General features: G+C 42.6%; 1 long non-coding RNA gene and 5 other non-coding genes across 6 annotated transcripts; all 6 read left to right on the top strand.

The window, feature by feature from the left end:
- The first annotated feature begins 304 nt into the window (after positions 1-304).
- LOC114866324 (U1 spliceosomal RNA) lies at positions 305-466 on the top strand. Its single transcript, XR_003787683.1, has one exon. It is a non-coding gene; the product is annotated as a U1 spliceosomal RNA (small nuclear RNA).
- A 220-nt stretch (positions 467-686) lies between these two features.
- LOC114866331 (U5 spliceosomal RNA) lies at positions 687-799 on the top strand. The gene has a single exon (XR_003787690.1). It is a non-coding gene; the product is annotated as a U5 spliceosomal RNA (small nuclear RNA).
- An 881-nt stretch (positions 800-1,680) lies between these two features.
- LOC114866332 (U6 spliceosomal RNA) lies at positions 1,681-1,783 on the top strand. The gene has a single exon (XR_003787691.1). It is a non-coding gene; the product is annotated as a U6 spliceosomal RNA (small nuclear RNA).
- An 835-nt stretch (positions 1,784-2,618) lies between these two features.
- Positions 2,619-4,895, top strand: LOC129604834 (uncharacterized). Its single transcript, XR_008696116.1, has 3 exons — positions 2,619-2,802; positions 3,616-4,629; positions 4,789-4,895. It is a non-coding gene; the product is annotated as an uncharacterized LOC129604834 (long non-coding RNA).
- Positions 4,896-6,827: 1,932 nt separating this feature from the next.
- LOC114866313 (U6 spliceosomal RNA) lies at positions 6,828-6,933 on the top strand. Its single transcript, XR_003787673.1, has one exon. It is a non-coding gene; the product is annotated as a U6 spliceosomal RNA (small nuclear RNA).
- A 324-nt stretch (positions 6,934-7,257) lies between these two features.
- On the top strand, positions 7,258-7,448 carry LOC114866330 (U2 spliceosomal RNA). The gene has a single exon (XR_003787689.1). It is a non-coding gene; the product is annotated as a U2 spliceosomal RNA (small nuclear RNA).
- Positions 7,449-9,888: the final 2,440 nt, after the last annotated feature.

Here is a 9,888-nt window from a genome sequence, read left to right as displayed (position 1 = left end):
TATAGCTAAAGCTTGTCCCCAGCATGGTGGGTCACCATAACGTGTCCCTCGGATTGTCGACGATTTCCCTGGATTTGTAGTAGATGTGGTGCTTGCGTTTGTGCTGGAAATGTATCAATGTGTGATGGCAGAGGTGTGTTTCTGCATGTGGAACAGAAACACAAGGGGAAATACGGCTTTTCAACCCCTACACAAGCGTTCTACCTGAGTGGTGGCTTGGTGCAGTTCTATAGGCTCATTGAATTTCAGCACCGTCAGTCAACATGATCAGCCCGCGAAGAATCTCGCGTTGGCGGAGCAAGGCATACTTACCTGGCAGGGGAGATACCATGATCAAGAAGGTGGTTCACCCTGGGCGACGCTCGGCCATTGCACTCTGGCTGTCTGACCCCTGCGAATTCCCCAAATGCGGGACTCTCAACTGCATAATTTGTGCTAAAGGGCACTGCGTTCGCGCTCTCTCCCCTTATTTCCAATGTGCATACACGGCAATAGGCTCCTTTGAGCCCGTAGGGTTGGGCTGGCACGTGACCTTTGGCACACCTCGGTTCCTGCCTGTTTGGTTAGCATAGCTCCAGGAAGTGGGAGGGGCCTGTGAAATACTGCAAGTCAGAGGCACATGTCCCGTGACGACTGTGGCTTGTACAACAAGGGACTTTGGCTTCAGCTGTGGCGCCAGGCCAGCTTGGCTCTGGTTTCTCTTCAAAACGCACAAGTCTTTCGCCTTTTACTAAAGACTTCCGTGGAGAGGAATGCTGACGAGTTGATATGATTTTTGGCAGGCTCTGTCTATGGGCAGTGCCTTCACTGTTTTGTGAAAAGCACACATTTATGTGCACGCTACAGGAAGCCTCCTGTGGCATCGTTTGCTCCAGTAGGCAAGGCAAAGTACCAATGGGTCAAGTCAGCACTACGTCACTGGGTGGAATGACTGCACTTTCCGCTGTGTTAGCTACGTTTGGGTATGACTCTGTTTCGCAGTTGTAATATCAAACCCCCTCAGATCTCACTGATCACAAGCACTTTTTTCCCACTTTGGGCTTTGTCCTACCCACAAGCCTACCACTTCCAGAGTAAACACATATAACAATTTCTGCACCAAATTTGACCTAACTGTCTTCTTTTTAAATCTGTAAACAAGCCGTGCACATCTAGGTCTGAAAAAAGTTGTGCTTCCGTAAGGAGAAATGATGGCACATCAAAATGTAGTCGGCTCAAAGGTAGCTGTGCCACATTTACTGACATGGTGGAAAGTCAGTATATTCCCTCCAGTGAAATATTAAGAACTTGATCCGTTTCGAATTTGTCCTTTACATGAAAGGACACAGCTTTACAAAGAGATGCCTTTAAGCCTCCAATTGATAGTGCTAACTCACTAGCATGTTTTGTGAACCTGGGAGGCAGGAGCAGCGCTGGCCAGAGAGCGTTAGCTCGACACTGTCTTGTAATTTGCAACAGAATCATTCAGGCCTCATTCAAACAGCTCACGTCATCCAAATGTCTACAAGCTTAGTTAGTCTCAAAGGCCTCGGTACTGTAGTCGGCTTAAAGGTGTGGCACCACTACATCGGCTAATTTGCTGCCAGGCTAGTGGCAGCCCGTCAGGCCACACCGCGGCGTGAGGAAGGTTTTTTCCAAAAGCTGGCCTATAAGGCAATCATCGCCTCACATTTGCCTTGCTTGCTCATGCAGCACATATGATAAATTGGAATGGATACAGAGAAGATTAGCATGGCCCCTGCGAAAGGATGACACGCAAATTCGTGAAGCGTTTCCACATTTTGATGTGCCTTCATTCCTCCTAATGGAAGCACGACTTTTTTTAGACATACAGTATGTGCGCTTTTCAAATGATCATAATATACTTCCTCAATTGCTTGGAAGCCAAAGACTGCTTTCAGCTTGGCTTCATGCTTGTCTAAAGAAGAGAATAAAATATATAGTATAATAATATACTGTATCATTCACATGTGCATGATGGGACTCTTCATGTTTCACATGCATTGGTATGTTTACAGTTTCATTCAAAAGACCAGTTTTGACTGTAAAATACGTTCTGACTTCTCCTTTACAAACACTGACTTTGCCTGTTCCCACCTGCACAATTTTTTTAACACAGTCAGCAATAGTTTTTGTTTGTATTGTGAGTGTAGCATTATGTAGAAAAATAATAAAAAAAAAAAAAACCTCACTGAAAGTCTGGTGGTAGTTTATTTTTCATCGAGCCACGTTCCTGTTTGAGCTACACTTAAACATACCACGCTGGAATGTGAACGCATCATTTTGGCTCTAGCTTTAAGCTTTAGCTTAGTATAGTCCTAGGATATAGTTCCTACAGTATATTAATTTGTTTTCAAGTTGAATTAGCATGACCACATGTAGCTAAAGTGTTAATTATTTCTTTGCATTTTTCTATGTGAAGGTAAGCAAAATCCATTTAGAAAATACACTGATGTACTGTAAGAAAGGGACTGAATAAATTAGCTTACATTTCCGTCTTTCTCGTTCGCACGTGCGTCAGTGGGTGTCCTGGAAACAGAAAGACGGAAGTTATATAAGGCCCGTAGATGTGGGTATTCCCCCCTTTGCAGTTGGACGCTAACCTTGACAAACGAAGGTTTTTCTGTTGTGGCTAAGGATTGCTCCAGGAACCACGAGCCCTTGGATATTTAACTCAATTTAAGGATCTTTGGATTTACTATTTGGGCAACAGTCACTCACCTGTTCTTAAAGAACCAACTGGAGCATGAGCTGATGTCTGGAAGTACCGGCGTGTGGCCCAGATTCACCTCTGCTTGGCAGGTTAGAAAAGACACGCTGCTTTTTATATTAGCCTACATGTAACTTTGCTCCTCACAACTGTTTAATAATTTCTTTGTAGTAGAAATGTTTGACTTTCAGGTTGGAAAGGTGTTTAATGTGGTTTATTCCGTGTTAATTAGTTATTTTTCCCTAAATGTCATGTGTTGAATGTAGAAATAATATTTATTGACAACCTGTTATTTTTGTTAAGATGTAGAAATATTATGGTCATTTTTTGTGATTCAAAATGGCGACTGGGCCTAAATTTATGTGTTCGTGTTCCGCATGGAAACTCAATCACGCGCACAGGTCCAGTTCTGTCAGTAGCTGCATGACTGGAGTGAGTGGACAGAGATTTGTTTTGATGTAGCAGTTTCACAGCTAAAGTAACTGTGTTCAATCCGATCGTTTTTGAGAGTGGGGGAAACAGGGCCGTACCGTGGTCATTTAGTGTCTAACATAGGTTTCACCGTCTTGGCTCCTCTACTGCCTGTGTCATGGCCTCCGGGTCACTTCCTACTCTGTCGAATGGACAAACACCACATTCAGGTTACTTATTTTCCCCCTTTCTAGTTACACTAGGAACATAAAACAACACGTAGACACCAAAATAAGACGATGCCGTTGAAGTCATGTCATTCAAGGGTCCCTGTGTCTGTAGCTGCAGCAGGTTCTGTTTTTAGCGTGTTACCGGTTTTTAAAGTGTGATATCAGACACAAGTGTTTGAGTAAATGGAAAAGCTGTAAGTTGTCAAAAGTCAAACAAGTTGTATCAAGTGAATAATCTTTTCTGTTTTGTGTTTGAATTGAAAGAGACGAAGAAAAGAGAGCGAAGAAAGAAGGAATGGCACGATGGCAAATAAGAAGACCTGTGTAGGATTCGTGACAGAAGAACCAGAGAGACAGAGAAGAGAGAAAGCAGAAGAGGAAAGAAGAAGAAACAAAGAAGCCAAAGTGAACTTTGCATCTGCATATGTCCAGAAGTGGTGGAACAAGCTGATAAAGAAAAGTGTGGAATGCAACTTGAAAGAAATGGACAGAGATCAAAGGATGGCAGCACTAAAGAAACAAGACGAAATAGAATGCCGCATACAGATGCAGGCCGTTAGTCATCAGATCGCCATGGAGCAAGAAAGCAAAAAAAGACGTGAGGAAGCACGGAAAGAGGAGATGAAGAAAACCGTGTTTGAGAACTTTAATGTCACCTAGTACCTGCCAGAACTGGAGGAAATCCGACTGAAGAAGCTAGAGAAGAAGGAAAAGGAAATACTTACCAAGCAAGAAAAGGCAAGACAGCAACGATGGTAGAAAGAAAAGGAGCAGCGAGACAAGTATGAGAAGAAAGACGAGAGGAAGGAAGATAAGAGAAAAGAGAAGTGGTAGAAGAAGGAAGAGGAACTAAGGAAGAAAGAAGAGAAAGAAAGGCAGCAAAGGATTAAAAGACAGACAAAACGACAACAGAAGACGGACGAGAAAAGAGAGAAGGCTGTTTCAAAGATGGTCACAAAGGAGCTCAAAAAGGAGGACGAACGACTTAGGGAGGAAGAGGAGAGAAGAAGAAAACAAAAGAGAGAAGAGCAGAAAAGGGAGAGGAAGAAACAGCAGGAGCTAAAGAGAGAGAGAAGAAAAAATGGATGGAACAATGTGAAAAGGATGAGAAGGAGAAGAAAAAACAGCGGAAGAAGGAAGAAAAGGAAAGAAGACTGAACATCAGGAAGGCAGAGAAGAAGGAAAAATATGAGGTCACAGCTCAGGACGTCTGGGCGGAGAGGAGGCTGAAGACGGTGGAGACCGGGGCAGCTGATCTCAGCCCCTTCATCTGTGAATGTAAGAAACGTTTGTCACAACTTTCATTTAAATTCATTCATGTCCTTCTCATCATGTGGGTTTTACTATGGATTCATTTTCCTGGGGCCTGTATTTGTTAAGTAGTGTTTTTTATACTGTCATGTCTTAAAAGCTAGTAAATTGCTGCTTTCTTTTCAGTTTCTGCAGATGCCAACCTGAGTCCAGCGGAGGACACGGTGACTTGGTGGAAACCAAAGCTCTGGTTTCGCACCAACGTCATCCGCATCCACCCAGTTTAAAAGGTGAGCAGACCAGAGTCTTTTTGTTTAGTATTATTGCATTATGTAAAATTATTCTCATGACTCGTGACAGTACAACATTGTAAACACATTATGCCGTCACAGTTCCATCAGGCTCCTGCACTGACTTAGTACAGAACTGTTACTTGCATCTACTCTGTCACAAACAGATGATGTTTAGGGTAAATTGTGAATGAGTGTTCTGCTGCTTTGTCCCTTGAGGTGGATGTACCTCATCAGAGGAGGAGACACGTACCAATTTATTTGTTTTACTATTTGTTCTGTTAAGTAAAGTTTAATTTAGATTGAGATAAGATGTCCTGTTCTGTGTCTGTTCTGACACTTTGTTTGTTGTTATTATAAACATGTTGTATTTATAAGATATTGTGTTTTAGCTGCAGAAGGTGACTCCCAGCAACAGTAAATACAACTCAAATGTTCACGTCTTAACATTTTCTCTGATGTATTTAATCACTCTGTATTCTAATGCTTTCACTTTACCAGACACAACCAAACTAGACCAAGATCCTGCGTTCCAAGCAGCTCGGGCCCAAGGTGGAGATGGTAAACCGACGCAGGAACAACAGCTGCACATTTACATTGAGTAAGAATGACATGTCAGAGCTTATTCATAGTCTGTTCTTCAAATCATCTACTCCTGAAACTAATGTGTTTATTTTGGTTGTGACAGGTGCAGCTGTGGAGGCTGGAGAACTTCATCCAGGGATAGGAGCACCTGGAGAGAAGTTGTCCCTTGCATTCATGGAGGCTCAGTGCAGTAAGTAATCGCCTGAGCAGTCATTTACCTGAATAGTAAAGTGGTGATAGGCTTAACATCACAATGTAGACATGTGTGTTAACAACACATCTGTTCATGGTGTTTCTTTCAGCATCCTGGAGCTCCCCGCTCCCTCCAGCCTCCGGTCCAAACGAAGAGGAGCCTACCGGGCCAAACCACATACTGTAGGGGAAGTGTCTTCATTACTGCTTCCTCTGTGCTGCAAGGTTTGGGAGATGGTGTTGGCCTCCATCTGCCAACAGAAGTCATTTTCATAAATAATTTGTAAACACACTGTAATAAATACATTTCATGTTAAACGAATCATTTAGTTTGTGATGTTTTGTGTTTCACTGTGAGACTCTGAATATGTGGCTTAAATGGTCAAAATACTCACTTATTACTTATAACACATGTATGAAATGCTAAATAACAGGCTGAGATCAGAATAGTGTTGTAACACTAATCAGGTTGTTCATTTACTTACTTCGCTTTACTACATACATCAATGTACTGAATGCATATGGAATAAATAGTGAGTCTGCAAGGGTAACGATGTAGCTGCCAATTTAAGCTGCATGTTGTGTCCATACTGGCTTATGGCAATCTTCAGTTCCTGAATTCATCTCTAGCAAAAGCAATTGAGGTTGAGGCATTGACAATTCCAAGAGTGCATAGTGACAACTTCCCAACAGAGACGTACTCAAATGTAGCTGTGTCACATGTTTACTGACACAGTGGAAAGTCGATATATATTCCCTTCAATGAAAAAGTAAGAACTTGACCTGTTTCGAATTTGTCCTTTACGTGAAAGGACACAGGTTTACATAGAGATGCCTTTAAGCCTCCAATTGACCCTTAGCTAACTCACTAGCATGTTATGTAAACCTGGGAGGCAGGAGCAGCGCTGGCCAGACAGCGTTAGCTCGACACTGTCTTGTAATTTGCAACAGAATCATTCAGGCCTCATTCAAAAAGCTCACGTCATCCAAATGTCTACACGCTTAGTTAGTCTCAAAGGCCTCGCTACTGTAGTCGGCTCAAAGGTGCGGCATCACTACATCGGCTTATTTGCTGCCAGGCTAGTGGCAGCCCGTCAGGCCAGACCGAGGCGTGAGGAAGGTTTTTTCCAACAGCTGGCCCCATCGTCTCACATTTGCCGTGCTTGCTCAGGCATAACATGATAAATTGGAATCGATACAGAGAAGATTAGCAAGGCCCCTGCGGAAGGATGACACGCAAATTCGTGAAGCGCTTCCACATTTTGATGTGCCTTCATTCCTCCTAACGGAAGCACGACTTTTGATATCTGTAAAGTCTTTTAAGACCATGTAGATGGGAATTTTTACCAAACCCGCTTGATTTACATTTTTCAAACAAAAGTGGAAATGTCAATGCCTCAACCTCCTTTGGTCTGTTTCTCATTGAAGCACAGCATGTCTACCTTGCAGAAGGCCCGCGGAAAGGCACAGAGAGTAGGGGCGTGGGTGGGGCTAAGCAGACACCATTGTCTGTCCAGCTCATCGCACAGCACGCTGACAAGTGAGCAGCACCAGAGGAGGCCGCCTCTGGCAGTAAAGAGGTTGGCTCATTGCTTCTCGGCCTTTTGGCTAAGATCCAGTGTAGTATCTGTTCTTATCAGCTTAATATCTGATTTGTTTCCTGGCTGGGGAACATATATTAAATTGCTTTTTGAAACAGGGAGATGGAGTAGGGGCTTGCTCATTCCACTCCACGCATCGACTTAGTATTGCATTACTTCTGGGAATAGTGCACCCCACTCAAGATGTACAATGTTAGGACTCTGTCAGTGTTACCTAGCTGTATCTGGGATTCTTATAGCTGAAGCTTGTCCCCAGCATGGTTGGTCACCGCGACGTGTCCTTCGGACTGTCGGCGATTGCCCAGCTTTTACAAAATGGTAGCTGAAATTAAACAACAGCATTCATTACCCACAAATATGTATTCTGCCTTCATAAGCCTGCTCCAAAAACCAGGAAAAGACCCTACACTCCCATCAAGTTATAGACCAATTTCACTAATAAATGTAGATCTAAAAATAGTGTGTAAAGCACTTGCTAGAAGATTAGAAAAAAATCCCTCCATATATAATTCACTCTGACCAAACAGGCTTCATTAAAGGTAGACAGTCAACAAACAATATGAACAGATTAATCAACTTAATTGATTATGTCACCACCCATAAACTAGAGTCAGCCATCGTCTCCTTAGATGCAGAAAAAGCTTTCGATAGAGTAAACTGGAAGTTTCTTTTAGCCACTCTGCACAAATTCGGCATTGGGAAATCATTCATAGACTGGATCCAAATATTATACAGCTCAGCAAACGCCGCAGTCAGAACAAACAACCAGATCTCACCAAGGTTTAATCTGCATAGGGGGACGAGACAGGGCTGCCCACTTTCCCCATCAATATTTGCAATATTTATTGGACCTCTAGCCGCAGCAATAAGACAGCATGAAGGAATTACTGGAATATCGACCAAATCAGTAAATCATAAAATAAGTTTATATGCTGACGATGTGTTACTGTTTCTCCTGGAGCCACAGTCGTCTCTTCCTACAACTATCAGCCTCATAGATGAATTCTCAGGACTTTCAGAATATTCTATTAAGGGACCAAATCTTTAGTGCCACTTAACCTTAAGGTGACTAACATCTCTTCTACCACACTCCATTCAGGGAACATTAAATACTTGGGCATTGAATTATCGTCTAGGCTGTCAGAGCTTATTGATCTAAACTACAATCCATTATTAAAACAAATAGAAGCCAACCTCAAAAGATGACAGTCCTTACCCATTTCACTTACTTAAACCAAGCCACCACGAATTGGTTTAAAAACTCTACAAAAATCCAGACGCTGCGGCGGCCTAGAACTACCTAACTTCCACCACTATTTTCTTGCCAATAGACTGAACCATGTCCACAAATGGATAAAACCCATGCCAGCAGACTCCTCCTGGATAGACAATGAACAAACATTTTGTGGAAATATTAAACTTGCAGATCTGCCCTTTATCAGCACCAAAATTAAACATCATAGTTGTTACCATAGTATTAGCATAAAAGTATCTCTGACAGCATTTTCTTAAAATTAATGGGTCTTCGCTTACTCTTTGCCAAAACACACCTCTCTGGAACAATCCAGACATCATACAAAACAAAAAGGCAATACACTTTCCAACTTGGCATATCAAAGGGATAACACATCTGAAACATGTTTTCAGACAAGTTTAGACAGAGACAAGTTTACCTTTTCTGAAGAATTAGTGTTCCACTATGAAATCACTAGTGCCAATTTCTTAGAATACCAACAACTAAAGTCAATACTTAATGCAAAAAGTAAGAATACTCCCAACCACATGCAACCACCACCAGTAATAGAGTGATTTATTGATATATCAGGGAAAAGGACAGTATCCAAAATTTATACCTTAATTTCCAATGTAGACCAGACAGTGAGCCTTCCAATCTCTAAATGGGAAGCTGATCTCAACATCACTACTAATTACACGTTCTGGAATAATATATGTTCTAATTTATTCAGAATGACAAAAAATACAAATTTACAACTAATACAATACAAAATCCTTCATAGAACTCACAGGACAAAGGATGTTCCAAATGGGTCTCACAAACTCAAATATTTGCCCTCACTGTACAGATAACACAGCAGATAGATTCCTACATGCATTCTAGTCATGTTCACCTGTGCAGCAATTTTGGAGTATGTGAACACCTGTCAACCCAGTTAAGCTGTCCGATCCCAGCGGCCCCTGCACTTTGTCTTCTAGGAGATCTAAGTGGGCTTGATCTAGAGACAAACTCATCACACACACTCCTTTCTGCCCTCTGTGTCGCAAAGAAGATCATCCTTATGAACTGGAAAACTAAAGAAAAGCATTACTCAGTACCTGAACAGCTTGTTAGATTATACCACCTTAGACACATTGTCTGCTTCATCAAATCAATGACCAAAAACTATACTCTGATTGATTCCATTTCCAGGTAAGGATGCATCATGCATCATGTCTGGCACAGTGGTGGGTCCTCCCTGCCGGTGTGCGGGGGGCAGACCTGGGGGTGGAGTCCTGGGTGACCTGCATCCGGGTCCGACGCCCTCTGGTGACTGCTCGGGCCTGTTGCAGGGGGGGTTGGCAGACTACTCAGGCTACAACCTTCATTGGGCCCTGGGCGG

This window comes from Betta splendens, chromosome 11 (assembly GCF_900634795.4).
Source record: "Betta splendens chromosome 11, fBetSpl5.4, whole genome shotgun sequence".
Classification (NCBI taxonomy): domain Eukaryota; kingdom Metazoa; phylum Chordata; class Actinopteri; order Anabantiformes; family Osphronemidae; genus Betta; species Betta splendens.
Note: the sequence above shows the minus strand (reverse complement) of the source record. Positions and strands in the feature narration are given on the sequence as shown.